This window comes from Leucoraja erinacea, chromosome 1, assembly GCF_028641065.1.
Source record: "Leucoraja erinacea ecotype New England chromosome 1, Leri_hhj_1, whole genome shotgun sequence".
Classification (NCBI taxonomy): domain Eukaryota; kingdom Metazoa; phylum Chordata; class Chondrichthyes; order Rajiformes; family Rajidae; genus Leucoraja; species Leucoraja erinaceus.
In genome coordinates, this window is record NC_073377.1 from 157,167,797 (window position 1) to 157,195,589 (window position 27,793).

General features: G+C 46.8%; 1 long non-coding RNA gene across 1 annotated transcript; it reads right to left on the reverse strand.

The window, feature by feature from the left end:
* Window positions 1-439: 439 nt before the first annotated feature.
* Window positions 440-27,793, reverse strand: LOC129703758 (uncharacterized). The gene is made up of 5 exons (XR_008724617.1): window positions 27,587-27,793; window positions 24,377-24,649; window positions 18,929-19,068; window positions 8,011-8,094; window positions 440-575 (listed from the first exon to the last, which is right to left on the reverse strand). It is a non-coding gene; the product is annotated as an uncharacterized LOC129703758 (long non-coding RNA).

Below are 27,793 nucleotides of genomic sequence, written 5' to 3' on the forward strand. Positions count from 1 at the left end.
GGCTGGCAGTACACTTTCACATGGCTGGTGGGCTGGCAGTACACTTTCTCATGGCTGGTGGGCTGGCAGTTCAATGAGTCATGGCTGGTGGGCTTGCAGTGCACTTTCTCATGGCTGGTGGGCTGGCAGTGCAGTCACTCATGGCTGGTGGGCTGGCAGTTCAGTCACTTACAGCTGGTGGACTGGCAGTTCACTTACTCATGGCTGGTGGGCTTGCAGTGCAGTCACTCATGGCTGGTGTGGTGGCTTCAAACAGTCACCCCTCCTCCCTTCAGCCGCCCAGCTCTGCTCCTTGCCATTCCCCTTCCCCCCCCCCACCCATGCAGTTAATCTCCCCACAACCTTCCCCCAATGCACTGTTAGTGGCTCTCCCATAGAGCAGCCATTCCTGCCCATTAGGTTCCCATTGTGATGAAGAACTCGCAGGCATGATAAGTGGAAAAAGGATTTATTAAAGTTTAAAATGTGAATGACTCTTAAAATATAACACCAATTTAAACGTTAAAGATGAAAATTATTAAGTTATTTCTTGTTGTGCCTCTTGTTGCTGCTCACTGCATCTTTATGTCTCTTTGCTGTTGATAAAAAAAAGAGACAATTTAAATATAGAGAAATTGAGCAGTCAAGTTTTAACAAAGAAAATCTGAGAATTTATCTCCGAAGTCATCATTCAATGAAGAACACTTTTAATGACAACATTGGTGTGTGTGTGTGTGTCTGAGTGAGTCTGTGTGTGTGTGTGTGTGTCTGTGAGTATGCATCTGTGTGTGTGTCTGAGTGAGTATGCGGCTGTATGTGTGTGTGTTTGTGTGTGTATGTCTGAGAGTCTGTGTGTGTATGTGTATGTCTGAGAGTGTGTGTGTGTGAGTGTGTGCGAGTCTGTGTGTGTGTGTGTGTAGTCTGTGTGTGTGAGTCTGTGTGTGTGTGTGTGTGAGTGTTATGTATCGGTGTGTGCAGTTGTGTGTGGGCATCTGTGGGTGTAGCTGTAGCGGGGTGTGTGTGTGTGTGTGTGTGTGCATGTGTGTGTGTGCATGTGAGAGTCTGTGTGTGTGCAAGTGTGTGTGTGTGTGTGTGTGTGTGTGTGTGTGTGTGTGTGTGTGTGTGTGTGTGTGTGTGTGTGTGTGTGTGTGTGTGTGTGTGTGTGTGTGTGTGTGTGTGTGTGAGTGCAAACTAAGTCGGACCCGTTGGGTCTCATGTTCACACGGGAGGGCTGGTCCCCCAACGCAATATTCCACCTCTCCACCAATTCCAATATTGCTGGCCAGTGGGGGGGGGGTTCTGCTGCGCTAGTATGGGTGTTGTGGGCCAAAGAGACTAGATTCCAGAGGGGTAGTATGGACATTTTGGGCCGAATGGATTCTTGGGCTGGCAGCTCAATCACTGAGGCCAGGCAGCTCTGTCACTGAGGCCTGGCAGTACAGTGACTCAGACTGGCAGGCTGGCAGCTGAGAAACTTCCAGAACTTATGCCCAAAACAGGTGGCAGACTCTATGAGAGAGAAGAGAGAGAGGGTGGACTGAATGGATTATTGGGCTGGCAGGTCAGTCACTTACGGCTGGTGGGCTGGCAGTTCAGTTAGTCACGGCTGGTGGGCTGGCAGTGCAGTCACTCACGGCTGGTGGGCTGGCAGTTCAGTCACTTACAGCTGGTGGATTGGCAGTTCACTTAGCCATGGCTGGTGAGCTGGCGAACATTGACCGTGCAGATATCGAGATTGAAAATATTGGGAATTATCACTTTTGTTCAATGCATTTCATCAACAGTAAGGCATTATTTGTGTTTTTTCTTGATTCCTTTGGCATCTAAAACGTTTCAGAAGTGATAAATCTGGCAGTAAAATTTTAAAACCGCCCATGGTTCTCAAGTGGGTTTTTATATAAAAAAGAAAACACCTCTGAAGCAAAATTTATTATTTAAAAAATCGCAAACCATACGTGGGTTTTGAATTACATTTTACTCAAGATGCAAGCCAAGGAATGGAATAATTGTCTGCTGTTAATTGACATAATCAACCTCAGCAAATTGACAATATCCTATTGAAAGGGAGTGGGTGTTTAAACTGTCAGGACATTTTATTATTTGCCAAAGTATACATATAACCATATAACAATTACAGCATGGAAACAGGCCATCTCGACACTTCTAGTCCATGCCGAACACGTATTCTCCCCTAGTCCCATATACCTGCGCTCAGACCATAACCCTCCATTCCTTTCCCGTCCAGAAAACTATTCAATTTATTTTTAAATGATAAAAACGAACCTGCCTCCACCACCTTCACTGGAAGCTCATTCCACACAGCCACCACTCTCTGAGTAAAGAAGTTCCCCCTCATGTTACCCCTAAACTTCTGTCCCTTAATTCTCAAGTCATGTCCCCTTGTTTGAATCTTCCCTACTCTCAGTGGGAAAAGCTTATCCACGTCAAAGCTGTCTATCCCTCTCATCATTTTACAGACCTCTATCAAGTCCCCCCCTTAACCTTCTGCGCTCCAAAGAATAAAGCCCCAACTTGTTCAACCTTTCTCCGTAACTTAGTTGCTGAAACCCAGGCAACATTCTAGTAAATCTCCTCTGTACTCTCTCTATTTTGTTGACATCCTTCCTATAATTAGGCGACCAAAATTGTACACCATACTCCAGAATTGGCCTCACCAATGCCTTGTACAATTTTAACATTACATCCCAACTTCTATACTCAATGCTCTGATTTATAAAGGCCAGCACACCAAAAGCTTTATTTACCACCCTATCTACATGAGATTCCACTTTCCGGGAACTGTGCACAGTTATTCCCAGATCCCTCTGTTCACCTGCATTCTTCAATTCCATACCATTTACCATGTACATCCTATTTTGATTTGTCCTGCCAAGATGTAGCACCTCACACTTATCAGCATTAAACTCCATCTGCCATCTTTCAGCCCACTCTTCCAACTGGCATAAATCTCTCTGTAGTCTTTGAAACTCTACTTCATTACCCGCAACCCCACCTATCTTAGTATCATCTGCATACTTACTAATCCAATTTACCACACCATCATCCAGATCATTGATGTACATGACAAACAACAGTGGACCCAACACAGATCCCTGTGGCACCCCACTCGTCACTGGCCTCCAACCTGACAAACAACCATCCACCATTACTCTCTGGCATCTCCCATTCAGCCACTGTTGAATCCATCTTGCTACTCCACCATTAATACCCAACAATTGAACCTTCTTAACCAGCCTTCTGTGAGGAACCTTGTCAAAGGCCTTACTGAAGTCCATATATACAACATCCACTGCTTTACCCTCATCAATTTCCCAAGTAACCTCTTCAGAAAATTCAAGAAGATTAGTCAAACATGACCTTCCAGGCACAAATCCATGTTGACTGTTCCTAATCAGACCCTGTTTATCCAGATGCTTATATATATTATCTCTAAGTATCCTTTCCATTAATTTGACCACCACTGACGTCAAACTAACAGGTCTATAATTGCTAGGTTTACTCTTAGACCCCTTTTTAAACAATGGAACAACATGCGCAGTATGCCAATCCTCCGGCACTATTCCCGTTTCTAATGACATTTGAAATATTTCTGTCATAGCCCCTGCTATTTCTACACTAACTTCCCTCAATGTCCTAGGGAATATCCTGTCCGGACCTGGAGACTTATCCACTTTTATATTTCTCAAAAGTGTCAGTACTTCCACTTCTTTGAATCTCATAGTTTCCATAGCTACTCTACTTGTTTCCCTCACCTCACATAATTCAATATCCTTCTCCTTGGTGAATACCGAAGAAAAGAAATTGTTCAATATCTCCCCCATCTCTTTTGACTCTGCAGATAGCTGTCCACTCTGACTCTCTAATGGACCAATTTTATCCCTCGTTATCCTTTTGCTATTAATATAGCTGTAGAAACCCATTGCATTTACTTTCACCTTACTTGCCAAAGCAACCTCATATCTTCTTTTAGCTTTTCTAATTTCTTTTTTAAGATTCGTTTTACATTCTTTATTCTCCTCAGTGATAGAAACTTGTAAGTCTGGAGATGTTTTTAATGATAAATTTAGCTTCAGAAGCATTTTCGTTTTGCATGTAAAAACCCACATACTCCAACATTTTGGATCTATCTTCTATACTCAATAGTTTGACTGATGAAGGCCAATGTGCCAAAAGCCTTCGTGACCACCCAATGGACTTATGATGCCACTTTTAGGGAACCATGTAACTTCACTCCTACATCCCTGCCCGACTTTGACTGTCCAAAATGCAACACCTCACACTTGTCCGTATCAACCATTCCTCAGCCTACCTGCCCAACCGGTCAAGATCATGATGCAATTTTTGACAACCATCTTCACTAGAAACATAGAAAAATAGAAAATAGGTGCAGGAGTAGGCCATTCGGCCCTTCGAGCCTGCACCGACATTCAATATGATCATGGCTAATCATCCAACTTAGTATCCTGTGCCTGCCTTCTCTCCATACCCCCTGATCCCTTTAGCTAGCCACAGGGGCCACATCTAACTCCCTCTTAAATATAGCCAATGAACTGGCATCAACTACCTTCTGTGGCAGAGATTTCCATGGATTCACCACTCTCTGTGTGAAAAATGATTTTCTCATCTCGGTCATAAAAGACTTCCCCCTTATCCTTAAACTGTGACCCCTTGTTCTGGACTTCCCCAACATCGGGAACAATCTTCCTGCATCTAGCCTGTCTAACCCCTTAAGAACTTTATAAGTTTCTATAAGATCCCCCCTCAATTCTAGCAAGTACAAGCCAAATCTATCCAGTCTTTCTTCATATGAAAGTCCTGCCATACCAGGAATCAGTCTGGTGAACCTTCTCTGTACTTCCTCTATAGCCTCTAGCTACAAACCCATCCACTTTAGTGTCCTGTATTTGGCGTCATTAGATAATGGCTGATCTATTTTCCCTTTCAACCCCTTCTCCTCCCTTCTCCACCCTTCTGCCCATAACATTTGATGCCGTTTTCTATGAATGCATTGTGGAATAGACTGGATGGGCGGAATGGCCTATTTCTGCTCCTGTGTCTTACGATCTTAATCAAGAAACCGAACTAATCGAGAACCTGTCAATCTCAACTTTAAAAATACCCAATGACTTGGCCTCCACCACCGTCTGCCGCAATGAATTCCACAGATTCACGACCCATTGGCTGAAGATGCTGTCTTCCTCCTCAACACCATTTTAAAGGTACGTCCTTTTATCTGAGGCTATGCCTTCTGGTCCTAGACTCACCCACTAGTGGAAACATCCTCTCCACATCCAATCTATCCACTCTATTCGATAAGTTTCAATGAGGCCCCCCCTCACCCTTCTAAACTACACTGAGTCGAATGCACATCATATGTTAAACCAATCATCCCTGGATTCATTCTTGTAAACCTTCTCTGGACCTTCCCCTGACTGATGCTGTGTCCGCACAGCTGTGTTGCTCCAGCATTGAGTCATAGACAGTGAAAGAGTGATACAGCAATGGAAGCAAGCACTGCGGCCCGACTTGCCCACACCTGCCACATTTCCCAGCTACATTAGACCAACCTGCTCGTATTTGACCCATATCCCTCCAAACCTGTCCTATCCATCTACTTGCCTAACTGTTTCTTAAGAATTGGGATAATCCCAGCCTCAACTATCTCCTCAAGCAGCTTGTTCCATACACCTACCACCCTTTGCTTGAAAGAGATACCCCGCATCTTCCTATGAAATAATTTCCCCTTCACCTTGAACCTGGTCCTCAATCCCCCTACTCCGGGTACGAGAATCTGCGCATCTACCCGATCTACCCTTCACTTGTTTTTATACACCTTTATAAGATAATCCTTCTTCATACTGCGCTGCAAGAAATAGAGTCCCAGCCTACTCAACCTCTCCCTATGGCTCAGACCTTCTAGTCTTCGTAAATCTTCTCTATACCCTTCCCAGGTTGAAACAATCTTTCCTATACCATGGTGCCCAGAAGTGAACATAATTCTCTCAATGCAGTCTCATCAAAGTCTTATACAAACTGCAGCATGACCTCCCAACTTCCATACTCAATACTCTGACTAATGAAAGCCAATGTGTCAAAAGGCTTGTTGACCACCTGACCTACCTGCAACTACACTTTCATGGTATCATGCACCTGCACTCTGTGCTACAACATTCCCGGGGCCTTACTGGTCACTGTATGGGTCATGCACATGTTAGACTTCCCAAAATGCAACACCTCACATTTCTGTGTATTAAATTCCATCAACCATTCCTCAGCCCAGCTGGTTAATTGATCAAGATTCTGCTGCAATCTTTCACAACCATCTTCACTATCTGCAAAACGACCACCTTTTATGTCATCTGCAAACTTGCTAATCTTGCTGTGAATATTCTCACCAAAATCATTGATATAGATGACACACAGTCCGGAAATGAACCCCGAGGTACACTACGCATCACAGGCCTTAAGTCCGAGAAGCAACCTTCCACAATCAGCCTCTGCTTCCTTCCTTGAAGCCAATTTACGATTCATTCAGCGCTCTCTCGTTGGATCCCACGCGATCTCGCTTTCCAGAGCAGCCTACCATGCGGAACCATGTCGAATGCTTTGCTGAGTACATATATAGAATATCTACAGCCCTGCCCTCATCGACCTTTTTGGTCACGTCTTCAAAAAACTCAATCAGATTTGTGTGACACGACTCCCACGTATAAAATCAGGCTGTCGATCCCTAATCTGATCTGTTCAGGCCCTGGAGATTTTTCTACCTTCATACACGATAGTACGTAACTTCAGTACTTCTTCAATCGTAACAGACTGCTCTCAAGACACTTCCATTCCATTAAATGCCCCAGTTCATACGCCCCCTGTATTTCACCTCAGTAAATACAGAGGTGACCAACTTATTGAGGACCTTGTACATGTCCTGTGAAACATTGAAAATAGGTGCAGGAGAAGGCCATTCGGCCCTTCGAGCCAGCACCGCCATTCATTGTGATCATGGCTGATCGTCCCCTATCAATAACCCGTGCCTGCCTTCTCCCCATATCCCTTGACTCCACTAACCCCTAGAACTCTATCTAACTCTCTCTTAAATCCATCCAGTGATTTGGCCTCCACTGCCCTCTTTGGCAGAGAATTCCACAAGTTCACAACTCTCTGGGTGAAAAAGTTTTTTCTCACCTCAGTCTTAAATGACCTCCCCTTTATTCTAAGACAGTGGCCCCTGGTTCTGGACTCGCCCAACATTGGGAACATTTTTCCTGCATCTTGCTTGTCCAGTCCTTTTAATAAATTTATATGTTTCTATAAGATCACCCCTCATCCTTCTAAACTCCAGTGAATACAAGCCTAGTCTTTTCAATTTTTCCTCATATGACAGCCCCGCCATCCCAGGGATCAATCTCTTAATTTGAGGAAGGACAACCTTGCTTTTGAGGCAGTGCAACGTATGTTCACGAGGTAAACCCCCGGGATGGCGGGACTGTCATGTGTGGAAATATTGGAAAGACTGGAATTTAGCAGGATGAGAAGGGATCTTATAGAAACGTATCCAACTCTAAAAGGACTGGACAAACTAGATGCAGGAAACATGTTTCCAATGATGGGGGAGTTGTGAAAAATGTTCCCAATGTTGGGCAAGTCCAGAACCAGGGGCCACAGACTAAGAACAAAGGGTAGGTCATTTAAAACTGAGATGAGAAATAAAATTTTCACCCAGAGAGTTGTGAATTTGTGGAATTCCCTGCCACAGAGGGCAGTGGAGGCCAATTCCTTGGATGAATTTAAATGAGAGTTAGATAGAGCTCTATGGGCTAGTGGAGTCAAGGGATATGGGGAGAAGGCAGGCACGGGTTACTGATTGTGGATGATCAGCCATGATCACAATGAATGACGGTGCAGGCTCGAAGGGAAAATGGCCTACTCCTGCACCTGTTTTCTGCTGTTGTCTTTCTATGTTTTCCTCATCAGTTTTACGAGGCTTTCTTTTTAAAGAGCTTGGTTTCTCACCTTGTAGCGTTAGAGGTTGTTCTTCATTCACTTGACGCGTCGGCACGCATACCTCTTGCAACGGCAGCGCTTGCGGAAAAATCTCTAGAGGCAAGAAAATCCAAACCATCAATAATTCCAACCCAAACAGCACAGGATCTACAAGAACGCTCGCCCGGACGAGAGGACGATATGGTGGCGCAGCGGTAGATTTGCTACGACCTAGCGCCACGGACCCAGTTTCGATCCTGACCACGGGTATAGTCGTTTTGGAGTCTGTACGTTCTCCCCGTGAGCGCCTGGTTTCTCCGGTTTCCTCCCACATTCTTGTAATCATAGGGAAGTGCAGCGTGGAAACAGACCCTTCGACCAAACATACCCAGGCCGCCCAACTTGCCCAACCCGTCTGAAGAAGGGTTTCGGCCCGAAACGTTGCCTATTTCCTTCGCTCCATAGATGCTGCTGCACCCGCTGAGTTTCTCCAGCTTTTTGTGTGCCCAATCTACAAGTGCCCACATGCCCACATTTATCCCATATGCCTCTAAATCTGTCCTATCCACGTATCTGTCCCAATCTGTATTAAACATGGTGATAGTCCATGCCAAAAAAACAAAAACAAAAACAAATTAGTTACAACCAACGTTGGACCCTTAAAGACTGAAAAAGGTGAATTTATTGTGGGGAACAAGGAAACGGCAGATGAGTTGAACAGGTACTTTGGATCTGTCTTCACTAAGGAGGACACAAGCAATCTTCCTGATATAGTAGAGGACAGAGGATCTGGGGTGACAGAGGAACTGAAGGAAATCCACATTAGGCAGGAAATGGTGTTGGATAGACTGATGGGACTGAAGGCTGATAAATCCCCAGGGCCTAATGGTCTGCATCCCAGGGTACTCAAGGAAGTGGCTCTAGAAATCATGGATGCATTGTTGATAATTTTCCAATGTTCTATAGATTCTGGATCAGTTCCTGGGGATTGGAGGGTAGCTTGTGTTATCCCACTTTTTAAGAAAGGCGGGAGAGAGAAAACAGGGAATTATAGACCCTTTAGCCTGACATCGGTGTTGGAGAAGATGCTGGAGTCAATTATAAAAGATGAGATAGCCGCACATTTGGATAGCAGTAACAGGATCGGTCCGAGTCAACATGGATTTACGAAGGGGAAATCATGATTGACTAATCTTCTGAAATTTTTTGAAGATGTAACTAGGAAAGTGGACAAGGGAGAGCCAGTGGATGTAGTGTACCTGGACTTTCAGAAAGCATTTGATAAGGACCCACAGGAGATTAGTGGGCAAAATTAGGGCACATGGTATTGGGGGTAGGGTGCTGACATGGATAGAGAAGTGGTTCGCAGACAGGAAACAAAGCGTAGGGATAAACAGGTCCCTTTCAGAGTGGCAGGCAGTGACTAGTAGGGTACCGCAAGGCTCGGTGCTGGTACCACAGCTATTTACAATATACATCAATGATTTGGATGAAGGGATTCAAAGTAACATTAGCAAATGTGCAGATGACACAAAGCTGGGTGGCAGTGTGAACTGTGAGGATGAAGCTATGAGAATGCAGGGTGACTTGGACAGGTTGGGGGAGTGGGCAGATGCATGGCAGATGAAGTTTAATGCGGATAAATGTGAGGTTATCCACTTTGGTAGCAAAAACAGGAAGGCAGATTACTATCTAAATGGCATCAAGTTGGGAAAAGGGGAAGTACAACGGGATCTGGGGGTCCTTGTTCATCAGTCTATGAAAGTAAGCATGCAGGTACAGCAGGCAGTGAAGAAAGCAAATGGCACGTTGGCCTTCGTAACAAGAGGAGTTGGGTATAGGAGCAAAGAGGTCCTTCTGCAGATGTATAGGGGCCTAGTGAGACCACACATGGAGTATTGTGTGCAGTTTTGGTCCCCTAATTTGAGGAAGGACATTCTTGCTATTGAGGGAGTGCAGCGTAGGTTTACAATGTTAATTCCCGGGATGGTGGGACTGTCATATGCTGAGAGAATGGAGCAGCTGGGGTTGTACACTCTGGCGTTTAGAAGGATGAGAGGGTATCTCATTGAAACATATAAGATTGTTAAGGGTTTGGACACGCTAGTGGCAGGAAACATGGTCCGATTTTGGGGGAGTCCAGAACCAGGGGCCACAGTTTAAGAATAAGGAATAGGCCATTTAGAAAGGAGACGAGGAAACACTTTTTTTCACTCAGAGTGGGGAGTCTGTGGAATTCTCTGCCTCAGAGTGCGGTGGAGGCAGGTTCTCTGGATGGCACCTGCCTGCGGCGAATTTTGCGGAGCTCCGGAACATAAAAGGCTCAACTACAACTTCCAACAATTTACCTGGATCAGAAAAATGGCAGAAATTGGTGCTGTTTCAGACAAGCTGCTTGAGCCGGTTGGTGGGGGCGCAGTAAGCCGGCGCCCTGTCAGCAGCGTGTCCGTTCTTTCTACTTTTTTTGTTTTTTTTAGTATGTTTTACAGTATGTTTTTAATGTTTCTTTGTGTGTTTTGTGTGGGGGGGTAAGGGGGAAACTGTTTCGGTCGCCTCCTCCACGGAGAGGCAACATTATCCTGGTCGCCTCCCCCGTGGCCTAACAATGTGGATCGGCGCGGCCTTTCCCGGAGACGCGCCCAGGGCTTCAGCGGGTGGCGCGCCATGGACTGTCAGCGTGGGGCGGGCGAGCCCTCGCTGGGGAGTGTTCCGGAGGGGAGTGTTCCGTTTCGCTGGCCCGCAGCAGCTGGCTGCCTGAAGCCGCGGCCTGCACAGCTCCAGCTGGCGCGGCGTCTACAGCCCAGGATCCCTCGGGGGAAGAAGAAGCTCCGAATGCCGGCCTGCGGCCAACTTCTACCGCGGGCCCGGCGTGAACTTACCATCACCCCTGGAGGGGAGCTTCGACCGCCGACCCTGCAGTCTGCGGTGCTTCTGGCTGCGGTGCGAACTTTAAATCTTCGACCGCCGGCCTGCGGCCTACACCAGCCTGAAGCCGCGGTCTCCGGTGGGGAAGCGCTGATCCTGGACTTTACTTTGTCCTCCGCGGCTGCGGAGGGTGGAGGTCCCGACCACGGGGGAAAATGGAGGAGGACTGGACAATTTCTGTGCCTTCCACCACAGTGATGAATGCTGTGGTGGATGTTTGTGTAATATGTTTATTGTGTTTGTGTGTTCTTTATTATTGTACCGCTGCTGACAAATTCATTTCACTTTCACTTTATGTGCAATGTGGCGATTAAAACTGATTGATTGATTGATTGAGCACGTCAAGGCTCTCGCAATTTCGCAATCTCCCGCAGCTGCGGGAACCCCGGACTTTAAATTTCCCCACGCTGGCTGTGGAACTCCCGACCTGACTGAGGATCCCAGGTACGGTACCTGGAGACCCCGGGATGACCCCCAGAGCCGACGGGCTGGATCATCCAGCAACCCCCGTTCGTTACGGAGCTGGAGCTGCCGTCTGTGAGGGAATCCCCGTTCCAGCGCAGGTCCGCAGAAACAGCAGGTACAGCAAGTACAGTACCTGGAAACAAAGGGGAAGCCTCCATTGTGTCCGGAAACGTGGCCGACGGGCAGGACTTCAGGTCAGAATGAAGCGCAGGGGACTTCGGCCCCCTCTCCCTACTATCCTACTGGCTAATGTACAGTCCCTTGAAAACAAAGTGGAGGACTTAAGGGCAAGGCTGCTTTATCAAAGGGAGCTGAGGGAATGCTCTGTGTTCTGTTTCACAGAGACATGGCTCACCCCCAGCTCCCCAGACTCAGCGGTCCAGCCTGAAGGGTTCTCCATCCACCGTATGGACCGTACACTGGCATCTGGGAAAGGGAGAGGAGGGGGCGTCTGCCTCATGGTCAACTCTGCGTGGTGCTCAGACGTGGCAGTCCTGTCCAACTCCTGCTCTCCACACCTGGAACATCTGGCGGTGAAATGCCGTCCCTTCTACCTTCCCAAGGGAATTCACCTCCATTATCCTGACCGCGGTCTACATCCAACCCCAGGCAAACGTCCGTCTGGCACTGGAGGAGCTGCACGCCGTGGTCAACAAACACCAGACGTCTTACCCCGAGGCATTTACCACCATTGCTGGGGACTTCAATAAGGCAAACCTAAAGAAATCACTCCCCAACTTCCACCAACATGTCTCCTGCTGCACCAGAGGACCTAACACCCTCGACCACTGCTACACCACCATCAAGAATGCCTATTGTTCTATCCCTCGCCCTCACTTCGGTAAATCCGACCATACCGTGGTGCTGCTTCTTCCTGCCTACAGACAGCAATTGAGCACACCCCCAGAGGTGAGGACAGTACAGAGCTGGGGGGGGGGGGGGGGGGGGGGGGGGGGGGGGGGGGGGGGGTGGGGGCACAGGAACAACTCCAGGACTGTTTGGAGTCTGTAGACTGGGCAATGTTCAAGAACTCGGCAACGGACTTGAACGAATACGCCACAGTCGTTATAGACTTCATAACGAAATGTGTGGAGGACTGCATCCCTACAAAAACCTTCTGAGTGTTTCCCAATCAGAAACCTTGGATGAACTTTGAGATCCGCACTCTTCTGAAGTCCAGACACAGGGAATTCACTTCCAATGATACAGTGGCCTACATGAAGTCCAGATACGACCTTGGTAAGGCCATCAAAAAGGCCAAAAGGGACTTCTGCTCCAAACTGGAGGATGAGACAGATGTTCGGCAGCTGTGGCGGGGCCTGAATGCAATCACCTCCTACAAGGCGAAACCAGGAGGCAGCTCGAATGTCGGCGAAACATCACTCCCTGACGAGCTCAATGCGTTTTACGCACGCTTTGATAGGGAGAATACTGATGTGCCTTCCCGATCCTCCATTCGCTGTGATGGCATCTCAGTCTCAGTCACAGAGGCCGACGTCAGGAAATCCTTCAGAGGGGTGAACCCCTGAAAAGCACCTGGACCTGATGGTATACCCGGTCGTGTTCTAAAAACCTGTGCGGACCAACTGGCTGGAGTTTTTACGGACATTTTCAACCTCTCACTTCTGAGGTCTGAGGTCCCCACCTGCTTTAAAAAGGCATCAATTATACCAGTGCCCAAGAAGAGTAAGGTGACGTGCCTCAATGACTATCGACCAGTGGCACTAACGCCGGTGGTGATGAAGTGCTTTGAGAGGTTGATCATGGAGCAAATCAACTCCTACCTCGACAAAAACCTGGACCCACTGCAGTTCGCGTACCGCCACAACAGATCAACGGTGGATGCGATCTCGCTGGCCCTCCACTCCGCTCTGGACCACTTGGACAACAAAAACTCATATGTCAGGCTGTTATTCATCGCTTACAGCTCGGCATTTAACACAAACATCCCCTCCAAGCTGGTTACCAAACTCGCAGAACTTGGTCTCTGCGCATCCCTCTGCAACTGGATCCTCGACTTCCTCATTCACAGACCACAGTCTGTTCATATTGATGGATATGTGTCAGCCTCGATAACAATCAGCACGGGAGCACCTCAAGGCTGCGTGCTCAGCCCCCTGCTGTACTCACTCTATACTCATGACTGCATAGCCAGTCACAGTGCGAACTCCATCATCAAGTTCGCTGATGACACCACTGTTGTGGGACGTATCACTGATGGGGATGAGCCAGAGTATAGAAGAGAGATCGAGCAACTGTCCATATGGTGCCAGCGCAATAACCTGGCCCTCAACAGCAGCAAAACCAAGGAACTGATTGTGGACTTTGGAAGGGGTAGGATGGGGACCCACAGCTCCATTTATATCAACGGGTCAATGGTTGAAAGGGTCAAGAGCTTCAAATTCCTGGGCGTGCACATCTCTGAAGATCTTTCCTGGTCCGAGAACACTAATGCAATTATCAAGAAAGCTCATCAGCGCCTCTACTTCCTGAGAAGATTACGGAGAGTCGGATTGTCAAGGAAGACTCTCTCTAACTTCTACAGGTGCACAGTAGAGAGCATGCTGACCGGTTGCATCGTGGCTTGGTTCGGCAATTTGAGCGCCCTGGAGAGGAAAAGACTACAAAAAGTAGTAAACACTGCCCAGTCCATCATCGGCTCTGACCTTCCTTCCATCGAGGGGATTTATCGCAGTCGCTGCCTCAAAAAGGCTGGAAGTATCATCAAAGACCCACACCATCCTGGCCACACACTCATCTCCCTGCTACCTTCAGGTAGAAGGTACAGGAGCCTGAAGACTGCAACAACCAGGTTCAGGAATAGCTACTTCCCCACAACCATCAGGCTATTAAACCTGGCTCGGACAAAACTATGATTATTAATAACCATTTTCTGTTATTTGCACTTTATCAGTTTATTTATTCATGTGTGTATATATTTATATTATGGTATATGGACACATTTATCTGTTTTGTAGTAAATGCCTACTATGTTCTGTGTGCTGAAGCAAAGCAAGAATTTCATTGTCCTATCTGGGACACATGACAATAAACTCACTTGAACTTGAACCGGAACTTGATGTTTTCAAGAGAAACCTAGATAGGGCTCTTAAAAATAGCGGAGTCAGGGGATATGGGGAGGAGGCAGGAACGGGGTACAGATTGGGGATGATCAGCCATGATCACATTGAACGGCTCGAAGGGCCGAAGAGTGGCCTAATCCTGCACCTATTGTCTATTGTCTATTGTCAACTACATCCTCCGGCAGTTCTTTCCAAACACGCACCACCCTTGGTGTGATAAAAGCTACCCATCAGGTTCCTATTAAATCCTTTCCCCATTCACATCTCACACCAAAGACATGCGGGTTTGTAGAATAATTGGCTTCTGTAAATTGAATATACTCACTAGTTATAGTGAGTATATTCGAATATACTCACTCCGCGACTCACCGTTGCCGTCGCGGAGCTGGCCGAGACCGGAGCGGGTGGAGCGGTGGATGAGCGCTGCCGCTGCCGCTGCTGCTGCTGCTGCTGCTGCTGCTGCTGCTGCTGATGCGGAGGCTGCTACTGCGGGTCTGCGGACGGCGGCACCGGGAGCCCACGGCTCCCTGGAGGGAGACCGCTTTTCGGGGCTCCTGCAACGGCGAATTCTCCCGCCCGTGTTGCGGGGTTGAAGAGCTCCTGGAGCGGGGCCTAACACCATTGCCCCACGCGGCTGGAACGGCCGCGGGACTTTGCGAGCGCACACCGGGGGCTCCAACACCAAGACCCGGTGTGCGACCTCGCACCACCCGGCGTGGCTTCAATGGCCGCGGGACAATCGCCATCGCCAGCCGGGGGCTTTGACTTTGACTCTGACATCGGGGGGGGGAGAGTGCAGTGGAGAGATAAGTTTTTTTGGCCTTCCATCACAGTTATGTGATGGATGTTTATGTTAAATGTAATTATGTTGTGTCTGGGGTCTATTTGTGTGTAATGTATGGCTGCAGAAACGGCATTTCGTTTGGACCTCCAGGGGTCCAAATGACAATTAAATTGACTCTTGACTCTTGACTTAGTGTTTAGTCTCGTTTAGTTTGGAGATTTAGCAGTGAAACAGGCTCTTCGGCCCACCGAGTCCGCACCCACCAGCGATCGGCGCACACTAACACTATCCTACACAAACTCGGGACGATACCAAGCCGATAAACCTACAAATTTGTACGTCTTTGGAGTGGCAACCGAAGATCTTGGAGAAAACCCACGCAGGTCACGGGGAGAACGTACAAACTCTGTACAAATAGCACTCATGGTCAGGATTTAACTCTGGTGTCTGGCATTGTAATAGCCCTGTCCCACGGTGCGAGTTCATTCCAAGAGCTCTCCCGAGTTAAAAAAGAAAACCAACTCGTGGTAAGCACGGAGAATGAACATAGCGGGTACGTCGGAGCTCGGGGACGTCTCAGCGCTAATGGCAGGTATTCAGGAAGACTCGCTAATGGCAGGTACTCGGGAAGACTCGTTAACGGCAGCTAAGCACAGGACTCGTGAAGATTTTTCAACATGATGAAAAATGTCCACGAGAGCCCAGGGAACCGACGAGTGGCCATTACCGTAAATCTCTGAGTTCGAATCAGGGCAAACTCAGGAGAACTCTTGGAATGAACTCGTACCGTGGGACAGGGGTTTAAGGTGGTGGGTCTATCGCTGCACCACTGTGCCACGCTTATGTGTATGATAGTGCTTGTGTATGGGGTAATCGCTGGTTGGTGCGGACTCAGTGGGCGGAAGGGCCTGTTTCCACACTGTATCTCTATCTAAAGTAAAGTTTGAAGTCTAAATACTCCATCTCCACTTTATGCTGCTTTGGAAAGGCCACCAGCATAATCAAGGCTCAGTCTCATCCACTCCCTCTACTTACCCCTTCCATCAGGCAAGGGGCACAGAAGTGCGAAAACGCACACCTACAGATTCAGGGGCTGTTACTTCCCAGCTGTAATCAGGTGAACCGCCTTTGAAAGCAGTCCTGACCTCCCATCTAGACCCTCAAACCATCCTTAATCAGTCTTTACTGGGCTTTATCTTGGACTAAACGTTTTTCCCTTAATCCAATATCTGTACAGTAAGGACGCCTTGATTGTAATCGTGTGTTGTCTTTATGCTGACTGGATAACATGCAACATTTTAAGGGTCACAGTTTAAGGATAAGGGGGACTCTTTTAGGACCAAGAAGAGAAAAACATTTTTCACACAGAGAGTGGTGAATCTGTGGAATTCTCTGCTGCAGAAGGTAGTTGAGGCCAGTTCATTGGCTATATTTAAGAGGGAGTTAGATGTGGCCCTTGTGGCTAAAGGGATCAGGGGGGTATGGAGAGAAGGCAGGTACAGGATACTGAGTTGGATGATCAGCCATGATCATATTGAATGGCGGTGCAGGCTCGAAAAGAGCCGAATGTCCTACTCCTGCACCTATTTTCTATGTTTCTATGTTTTTATCATAAATCTATCACTGCACATGTAACAATGGCACTGTGACTCTCTGACTATGATCTAGGGCTCTACACCTCAACACATCTATGACTATGGTGGAAAGAATCTTGCTCTGAAAAATCCAACACATTGTGAACATGTTAAGTAAACTCTGCATGCGTTATTTATCCTTCGCTCAGTCAGCCTTGGCGTAGGTGATCTCTCGGTTTGCAAACCCATTAACTCCCCATCCTATCACCATGCTGACCTTTAACTCGTGGGGCTCCTCCACTGTCAGAGTGAGGCCCAATGCAAATTGGAGGAACAGCATCTCATATTTACGATTGTGCGGCGTACAATGCAGTCGATTTATTTAAAACATAGAAACATAGAAGAATAGGTGCAGGTGTAGGTCATTCGGCCCCTTGAGCCAGCACCGCCATTCAATATGATCATAGCTGATAATCTAAATTCAGTACCCCGTTCCTGCATTTTCCTCATATCCCTTGATTCCTTTCGCCCGAAGAGATAAATCTAACTCCAAGCAACCGTTGCGTACACTCTCTCTCTGTATCGCTGTCAACCTCCCACCCCTCACCTCCCCTCCCCCACCCCAACATCATAGTCATTGTAATAGTTTCACTTTCATCCCATTGAGTTTCAGTGTTTGTATAACTCGTTATCACCGAACCCACAGCCAACAATAGACCATTGTGGGCTCCATATTTCTTCGTTAATTACTGCTTCTTGCATACATTCCATCCATTTGTTTTTTTATCTCTCGTTCCCCTTTCCCATGGCTCGATCTGAAGAAGGATTTCAACCTGGAAACATCATCTATACCTTATTTATAGTGATGCTGCCTGACCTGTTGAGTTACTCCAACTTGTTTTTGCATATCTTCGGTTTAAACCAGCATCTGCAGTTCCTCCTGAGTACTTGGTGCCTATCCATGTTCTCCAGAGATACTGCCTGATCCACTGAGTTACTCCAGAATTCTGTACCTATGCATGTTCTCCAGAGATGCTGCCTGACTGAATTACCAGACTGATTCCTGGGATGTCAGGACTTTCATATGATGAAAGACTGAATAGACTCGGCTTGTACACGCTAGAATGTAGAAGATTGAGGGGGGATCTTAAAGAAACTTACAAAATTCTTAAGGGGTTGGACAGGCTAGATGCAGGAAGATTGTTCCCGATGTTGGGGAAGTCCAGAACAAGAGGTCACAGTTTAAGGATAAGGGGGATGTCTTTTAGGACCAAGATGAGAAAAACATTTTTCACACAGAAGGTGGTGAATCTGTGGAAGTCTCTGCCACAGAAGGTAGTTGAGGCCAGTTCATTGGCTATATTTAAGAGGCAGTTACATGTGGCCCTTGTGGCTAAAGGGATCAGGGGGTATGGAGAGAAGGCAAGTGCAGGATACCGAGTTGGATGATTAGCCATGATGATATTGAATGGCGCAGGTTCGAAGGGTCGAATGGCCTACTCCTGCACCTATTTTCTATGTTTCTATGCTGCGTGACACAGAGTTACTCCAGCATTTTGTACCTATCCATTTTCTGGAGCGAGAGACACTACCTGACCCACTGAGTTACTCCAGCACTGTGTGTCTGTCTTTCATTATTGATGTCAGGACTGTCTTATGAAGAAAGACTGGATAGACTTGGTTTATACTCTCTACAATTTAGGAGATTGAGAGGGGATCTTATAGAAGCTTACAAATTTCTTAAGGGGTTGGACAGGCTAGATGCAGGAAGATTGTTCCCAATGTTTGGGAAGTCCAGGACAAGGGGTCACAGCTTAAGGATAAGTGGGAATTTTTTTTAAACCGAGATGGGAAGAACTTTTTTCACACAGAGAGTGGTGAATCTCTGGAACTCTTTGGTAGTTGAGGCCAGTTCATTGGCTATATTTAAGAGGGAGTTAGATGTGGCCCTTGTGGCTAAGGGGATCAGAGGGTATGGAGAGAAGGCAGGTACGGGATACTGAGTTGGATGATCAGCCATTATCATATTGAATGGCGGTGCAGGCTCGAAGGGCCGAATGGCCTACTCCTGCACCTAATTTCTATGTTTCTATGTTTCTATGTTTCTATAACCTCACCTTAATTTTCGATGTAACTGATCGATGACGGCAACGATGGCATCTTCTTCTTATGCAATACACTATAAATCCTCCCAGTATTAATGCACCCAAGCAGGAAATGACGATTGCAAAAATGGGAATGTTCATTGTTATCGGCTCTGTGAATGGTAAAAAGGAAATGAATAAAATACTCAATTACATCCCACTACAGCATTGATAAACACCATTCATAAAGCGTGAATGCATTATCTAGTGCAACAGAACAATATCATGTCTGCCCTCGAACTTCAAATGTATCTATATACTTTTAAAGTGTGTGTGTGTGTGTGTGTGTGTGTGTGTGTGTGTGTGTGTGTGTGTGTGTGTGTGTGTGTGTGTGTGTGTGTGTGTGTGTGTGTGTGTGTGTGTGTGTGTGTGTGTGTGTGTGTGTATCATTTTTTTGCCCTTTGTCAATTTTTTGCCCTTTGATTCGTTACTCCGCCAAAACCACCCGCAAATATGCCGAGACTTTTACCATTTCGCTAGCGATTTCACTTTTACATTCGCTCGTCCACTCCTCATCAAATTTCGTCATTTTCTGTACACATTTTTAATAAAATCCTACCACGCACTCATTTTTCGCAATAAACAGCTGCTGCCGCTCAGCTCTCCTCTAAAAAAGCCGACATTTCTCACATTTCGCTAGCGATTTCATTTCCTCCACTTCCCCCAACCGCCCCGTTGCATAACCCGGCCATGCCGACCAAGATGCCCCATTCCCTTCATGATCTTATACACCTCTGTATGATCACCCCTCATCCTACTGAGCTCCAAAGAATAAACATCGAAACATAGAAAATAGGTGCAGGAGTAGGCCATTCGGCCCTTCGAGCCTGCACTGCCATTCGATATAATCATGGCTGATCATCCAACTCAGTATCCTGTACCTGCCTTCTCTCCATACCCCCTGATCCCTTTAGCCACAAGGGCCACATCTAACTCCCTCTTAAATATAGCCAATAAACTGTGACCCCTTGTTCTGGACTTCCCCAACATCGGGAACAATCTTCCTGCATCTAGCCTGTCCAACTCTTAAGATCTATAAGATCCCCCCTCAATCTTCTAAATTCTAGCGAGTACAAGCCGAGTCTATCCAGTCTCTCTTCATATGAAAGTCCTGACATCCCAGGAATCAGTCTGGTAATCCTTCTCTGTACTCCCTCTATGGCAAGAATGTCTTTCCTCAGATTAGGAGACCAAAACTGTATGCAATGCTCCAGGTGTGGTTTCACCAAGAACCTGTACAACTGCAGTAGAACCTCCCTGCTCCTATACTCAAATCCTTTTGCTATGAAGGTGGATGTGTCACCTGGACTGGATAGACTGCACCCTAGGGTTCTGAAAGAGGTGACTTTAGAGATTGTGGCAGCATTAACAGTGATATTTCAAGAATCACATGTGTCGCTAGAATCACAGCAGTGGTTCCAGATGGTTGGAACTTTGCCACTATTACACCACTGTACAAGAAGGTAACAAAGCAGAATAATGGGATCTATAGGCCGGTTAGTCTGACTTCTGTGGTTGGTAAAATTTTAAAGTCCATTATAAAGGATGAGATTATGAAGTTCTTAGAAGTTTGTGATAAAATAGATGGAAGTCAGTATGATTTTTGAAAGGGCGATTTTGCTTGACGAATCTGCAGGAATTCTTTGAAGAAGTGAATAACAGGACAAAGGAGAGTCAGTAGATGGTGTTTACCTAGATTTTCAAAAAGCCTTTGATAAGGTGCCGCACGTGAGTCTGCTGAGGAAGATGAGATCCCATGGTATCAAAGGGCAGATACTAGCATGGGTAGAAGGTTGGCAGGATGGCATAGAAACATAGAAAATAGATGCAGGAGTAGGCCATTCGGACCTTCGAGCCTGCACCGCCATTCAATATGACCATGTCTGATCATCCAACTCGGTATCCTGTACCTGCCTTCTCTCCATACCCCCTGATCCCTTTACCCATAAGGGAAACATCTAACTCCCTCTTAAATATAGCCAATGAACTGGCCTCAACTACCTTCTGTAGCAGAGAATTCCAGAGATTCACCACTCTCCGTGTGAAAAATGTTTTTCTCATCTCGGTCCTAAAAGACTTCCCCCTTATCCTTAAACTGTGAACCCTTTTTCTGGACTTCCCCAACATCGGGAACAATCTTCCTGCATCTAGCCTGTCCAACCCCTTAAGAATTTTGTAAGTTTCTATAAGATCCCCCCTGATGACCTTCGAACCGACCTGATGATGTAATATAATGGTGTGTGCTTCATTATCGCTCAATAATGATAAAGGTTTATGAAATATCGGTGTAATAAAAATAATGACAGCAGGAGGATTCAAGGAGGACTCTCTCTAACCTATACAGGTGCACAGTAGAGAGCATGCTGACCGGTTGCATCGTGGCTTGGTTCTGCAACTTGAGCGCCCTGGAGAGGAAAAGGCTACAGAAAGTAGTAAACACTGCCCAGTCCATCATTGGCTCTGACCTTCCTTCCATTGAGGGGATCTATCGCAGTCGCTGCCTCAAAAAGGCTGGCAGTATCATCAAGGACCCACACCATCCTGGCCACACACTCATCTCCCTGCTACCTTCAGGTAGAAGGTACAGGAGCCTGAAGACTGCAATGACCAGGTTCAGGAATAGCTACTTCCCCACAGCCATCAGGCTATTAAACCTGGCTCGGACAAAACTCTGATCATTAATAACCCATTATCTGTTATTTGCACTTGATCAGTTTATTCATTCATGTGTGTATATATTGATATAATGGTATATGGACACACTGAACTGTTTTGTAGTCAATGCCTAGTATGTTCTGTGTGCTGAAGCAAAGCAAGAATTTCACTGTCCTATCTGGGACACATGACAATAAATTCTCTTGAATCTTGAATCTTGAAATACAAAGTCCAATTTGTTTGCTGCGGTCATTTCCAGTAAGCTGAAGACAAAGGTCATTCTTAAATTACTGGCATCTTTTAAACTTGATTATCTCTTATGATAGATTAGTTATGTTTAGTTTATTGTCATGTGAAGCGCGATGCATTGAAAAGCTTTTTGTTGCCTGCCATCTGGTCAGCAAAAAGAGTATACATGATTCCAATCAAGCTGCCCACAATGTAGGCGTCCAGTAGAAAGGAAATTACGTTGTTTGCAATATAAAATCCAGTAAAATCCAGTGTTTCCAATGAGCTAGATGGTAGGTCAGGACCGCTCTCTGGTTGGTTATAGGATGGTTCAATTGCCAGTTAAGAGCTGGGAATTTTCTAATCCTTCTAAATAAATAGAGGCGTTGGTATGCTTTCCACATTATCTACTTTGATGTCGTCAATGGCGCTTTGGTTTAAAGTTTCATGCTTCGAGGGGTAAATATAATCAGCAACTGGTCCTGGGCCGGCCAACAATTAATTGCAAAGAAATCTTTGCTTTTTGATTAAGATCCCAACAATGTTATCACCTCTCAGCAAGGGCTGGGAGTGTTTTCTTGACAATTGTACCAACCGCAGCACAACTAAATTCTTCATGCAGCAGCATACCATTCCTGTAAACACGACTCACATTGATAACCTATACTAGACTGAGTGGGACCCGTTGGGTCCCAACATCACACGGGAGGGCTGGTCACACAACGCAATGTTCTACCTCTACACCAATTCCAGTATTGCTGGCCAGTGGTGGGGGGGGGGGGGGGGGGGGGGGGGGGGGGGGGGGGGGGGGGGGGGGGGGGGGGGGAGGGGGGGCTTTCTGCTGCGCTAGTATGGGTGTTGTGCGCCGACGGAACTGGTTTCCAGAGGGCTAGTATGGACATTGTGGGCCGAATGGATTCTTGGGCTGGCAGTTCGGTCACTGAGGCCTGGCAGCACAGTCACTGCAGTCTGTTGCAGATGACTGGATTGAATCCTACAAGCATGACCGAGATATAGCACTACTTGATCTCATAAATTTTTTGACCTGGCAGGCTGGCAGCTGAGAAACTGCCAGAAATTCTGCCCAAAACAGATGACAGGTGACAAAATGTGAATCACTCTTAAAATATAAGAACAATTTAAATGTTAAAGATGAGAATTATTAAGTTATTTCTTGTTGTGTCTCTTGTTGCTGCTCACTGTGCCTTTATGTCTCTTTGCTGTTGATAAAAAAAGAGGTCCGGTGATGCTCCAGAACGCTTCCCATGGGTCCTCCTCCGCCTCAAGACCTTGAAGGCAGCCACAGTCTTTTTATTATGTCCAATTATGTCCAAATAATCCAGCGAGTGAGAGAAATCCGGAACGATGTTTAGAGGTACCATAGAAACATAGAAACTAGGTCCAGGAGGAGGCCATTCTGCCCTTTGAGCCAGCACCGCCACTCATTGTGATCATGGCTGATCGTCCCCTATCAATAACCCGTGCCTGCCTTCTCCCCATATCCCTTGATTCCACTAACCCCTAGAGCTCTACCTAACTTTCTGTTAAACCCATCCAGTGATTTGGCTTCCACTGCCCTCTGTGGCAGGGAATTCCATAAATTCACAACTCTCTGGGTGAAAATGTTTTTCCTCACCTTAGTCTTAAATCACCTCCCCTTTATTCTAAGTCTGTGGCCCCTGGTTCTGGACTCGCCCAACATTGGGAACATTTTTCCTGCATCTAGCTTGTCCAGTCCTTTTATAATTTTACATGTTTCTATAAGATATCCCCTCATCCTTCTAAACTCCAGTGAATACAAGCCTAGTCTTTTCAATCTTTCCTCATATGACAGTGCCGCCATCCCAGGGATAAATCTCGTGAACCTACGCTGCACTGCTTCAATCACAAGGATGTCCTTCCTCAAATTAGGAGACCCAAACTGTACACAATACTCCAGATGTTGTCTCACCAGAGCAGATAAGATGTTGCCAGGACTCAAGGAGTCTGAGCTAGTAATAGGTTGGGTCGGCTAGTACATTATTCCTTGGAGCGCAAGAGGATGAGGGGTAATCTTATAGACGTGTATAATTCAAAGGTGGGTATGAGCTGCCAGAGGGGGTACAATAATACAGTTAAAAGACAATTGGACAGGTACATGGATAGGAAAGGTTTAGAGGAATATGGGCCAAACGTGGGCAGGTGGAACTAATGTAATGAGGCATCTTGTTGACATGGACAAGCTGGGCTGCAAGTCATTATTCCATGCTGTATGACTCCATGAATCATCGATACCTGGACAGGTACGTGGATGGGAATAGTTTGGAGGGAAATGGGCCAAACGCGGGCAAGTGGGATTGATCACTGTATGAAGGCCATGGTTTGAATTTCCAAAATGCAACACCTCACATTTACCTGCATGAAATTCCATTCGCCATTTCACCACCCACTTGTCCAAATAATGAAGCCCCAAAGGATTAGGAACATGTGAATAATTTGGCATTTCATGTATTGCAATTCTCCCATTTTGTGGCATGGGATTACACACACTGTACTTACCCCTTTCATCGCTATTCTCAGAGTTGCCCAGAAGTATTGCGCCCAGTACCATCACAGTGAGTATTAACATTAACACAAACAGTCTCCCATACCAGATCATTTTTCCGATATCTGTTAAAGTTTCAAACCATCAATAGTGTTGCTGCCTTCGAGCGCCAGATACTCCGTTCGATTCTGACTAAGGGTGTTGTCTGTAGACAGAATTCGTACGTTCTCCCTGCGACAGCGTGGGTTTTATCCGGGTGCTCCGGTTTCCTTCCACATTGGGCGGGTCTGCAGATGAATTGGCATTGGTAAGGCTCTTCAGGCCACTTAGTTGCTGACCATCAATCACACTTTCAAGCCCAACTCATCCATGCCACCGAAAATATCCCATCTGCCCGAGTTGGTTCATGTCCCTCTAATGCCCCTGTCCCACTTAGGAAACCTGAACGGAAATCTCTGGAGACTTTGCGCCCCACCCAAGGTTTCCCTGCGGTTCCCAGAGGTTTTTGTCAGTCTCCCTAGTGCTTCCACTACCTGCAACCTCCGGCAACCACCTGCAACCTCCGGCAACCACCTGCAACCTCCGGGAACCGCACGGAAACCTTGGGTGGGGCGCAAAGTCTCCAGAGGTTTACGTTCAGGTTTCCTAAGTGGGACAGGGGCATAGACTTGGGAACAGGGGAAAATGTACGCAAATACCACTTGACCACCAGAGGAGCAGAATCAGGCCATTAGGCCCAGAGTTTACACTGATATTCAATCATGGCTGATCTATCTTTCCCTCTCAACCCCATTCTCCTTCCTTCTCCGCATAAACGTAGACGCCCTTACTAATCATCTCAATTTCAACTTTAAAAATACCCAATGACGGCCTCCAAATGCCGTCTCTGGCAAAGAATTCCACAGATTCACCACTCTCTGAAGAAATTCTCCCTCGTCTCCTTTCTAAAGATTCGTCAGCTTGGCGCTTCAATACTACTCGCTGCTGCATCAAAACCATTGTAGATTTCAGAACATGGCCATGGTGAATATACCATACCAATTTCTACAGAGGCGCGGCAGAAAGCATTTTACCGGGATGCATCACAGCATGGTTTGGGAACAGCTCCATCCAAGACCGTAAGAAATTGTAGTGAATTGTGGAGGCAGCTCAGACCGTCATGCAAACCAACCTCCCTTCCATTAACTCCATGCACACTTCACGCTGCCTCGGCAAGGTAAGCAGCATAATTTACGACCAGTCGCACCCCAGACATCCCCTCTTCTCCTCTCTCACATCGGGCAAGAGGTATATGTATGAAAACGCACACTTCCAGATTTAGGAACAGTTTCTTCCCAGCTGTTTTCAGGCCACTGAACCATCCTTTCACCAACTAGAGTGTAGTCTTGCCCTCCCATCTGCCTCATTGGAGACGCTTCGACTCCCTTTAATCCTATTTTACTGGACTTTATCTTGCTCTAAACATAATTCCTTCTATCCTGTATCTGTCCACTGTAAACGGTTGGTTTGTAATCATGCAGAGTCTTTCCACTTAAGGGCCAGTCCCACGAGCATGCGAACTGCATGCGGCAAGCGCGACCAAACCGGAAGCAGGGGCCGCGCGGTGGTCGAGTGATCCCCGTACAGGGCCAGTTCCACCAGCATGTGCCTGCATGCGGCGAGCGCAACCAAACCAGAAGCAGGGGCCGCGTGGAGATTGAGTGAGTGACGTGAAGTTCGAGCGAAGACCGTGGGAAATTCGCGCATGACGTACGGCGTCAAGACGTGCGTACGGCGTTGAGACGCTGCGAATGCCTGTTGAGGCGGTGCGTACGGCATCGAGGCAGCTGTGGGCCAGCAGGCCATTGCCGCGCGGAATTTTTGAACACGGTCAGTTTTTCGGAGCCCCGCGCGATGTCGTGACCAGTTCTGTACAACTCCATATGGCTCCGGCGATCGAAGTGGGAACGGCCCAGCGACCATGTTAGGACGCGCTTGCCGCATGGAGTCGCATGCTCGTGGGACAGGCCCTTTAACTGTTTAGCATGCAACAAGAAAGCTTGTTATTGTACCTCGGCACACGTAACAATTACTAGACTAAACTAAACATTTATCCTGTATCTGTACAGTATGGATGACTAGGTGTGGCGGCGCCTAACCGCAGCGGTCCGCCTTTTTAAAAATTTTTGTCTTGTTAAATGTATGTCTTGAGCCTAGTTTTTATTATTTTTTTAGCTGTGTATATGTGGGGGGTGGGGGGGGGGAAACCGTTAGTCTCTTCCCTGTACGGGGACACGACTTTTTCCCTGTCGGGTCTCCAGTGTCGTTGGGCCTAACATCGTGGAGCCGGCGGCAGCCTCTGGCCGGGACCAGCCTGAGGGTTCCACTCCAGTCGCGGAGCTGCAGACCTGACATCGTGGACCTGACATCGTGGCCCACTTCGGAGCGGAGAGAGCTCTGGTGGCGCTCGGCTGCGTCAAGTGTGGGTCTTGGGTTTTCTTGTAATGTAAAAACTGTAGTAAATGTAATTTCATTCAAACCTAGGTAGGTGAATTTATGGAATTCCCTACCACAGAGGGCAGTGGAGGCCAAGTCACTGGATGGATTTAAGAGCGAGTTAGATAGAGCTCTAGGGGCTAGTGGAGTCAAGGGATACGGGGAGAAGGCAGGCACGGGTTATTGAGAGGGGACAATCAGCCATGATCACAATGAATGGCAGTGCTGGCTCGAAGGGCCGAATGGCCTCCTCCTGCACCTATTTTTTATGTTTTTATGTTCTATGTTCTAATAAATAGCATTCCATTCCATTCCATAGATAGGAATTATGTGCAGTCTTCGCTGACGAGAGCATGCAAAAAAAAGCTTTTCACTCTACCTCGATACATGTAACAAACGAGAAACTGAACTTAATTCAAACCAAATTTAATCGGCTTTTACTGAACTTTATCTTGCATTAAATTCTATGCCCTTTATCCTGTATCTGTATGTTGTGCGCAGCTCAATTATAATCGATGTCTTTCCACTGACAAGATAGCACACAACGTAAAACTTGTTCAATACAACTCAGTACACGGGGCAATAAGCTCAAATCAACTAAACCAGAAAGAGATTCTTCCTTCGCTCCATAGATGCTGCCACATACATGGAGTTTCTCCAGCATTTTTTATCTGCCTTCGATTTATCCAGCATCTGCAGTTCTTTCTTAAACAATAAACCAGAAAGAGTATCATTCGTAAAATTCTTACCGAAATGTTTTTGTAAATGCCAAAGATCTTCGCTCGGTGCTTCCTACGCCCTTTCCATCCACTGGAATTCTCCCAGTTCCACCACATGGAACTCTGCCCAATTTGGATGATAGTTTTACAAGAGTCATTGGTTAATAAACACACTTTGTGTAAAAATAGTAATTGCAGGCCAATCATAAATTTGATCTTTAGACCCAGCAGTAAACA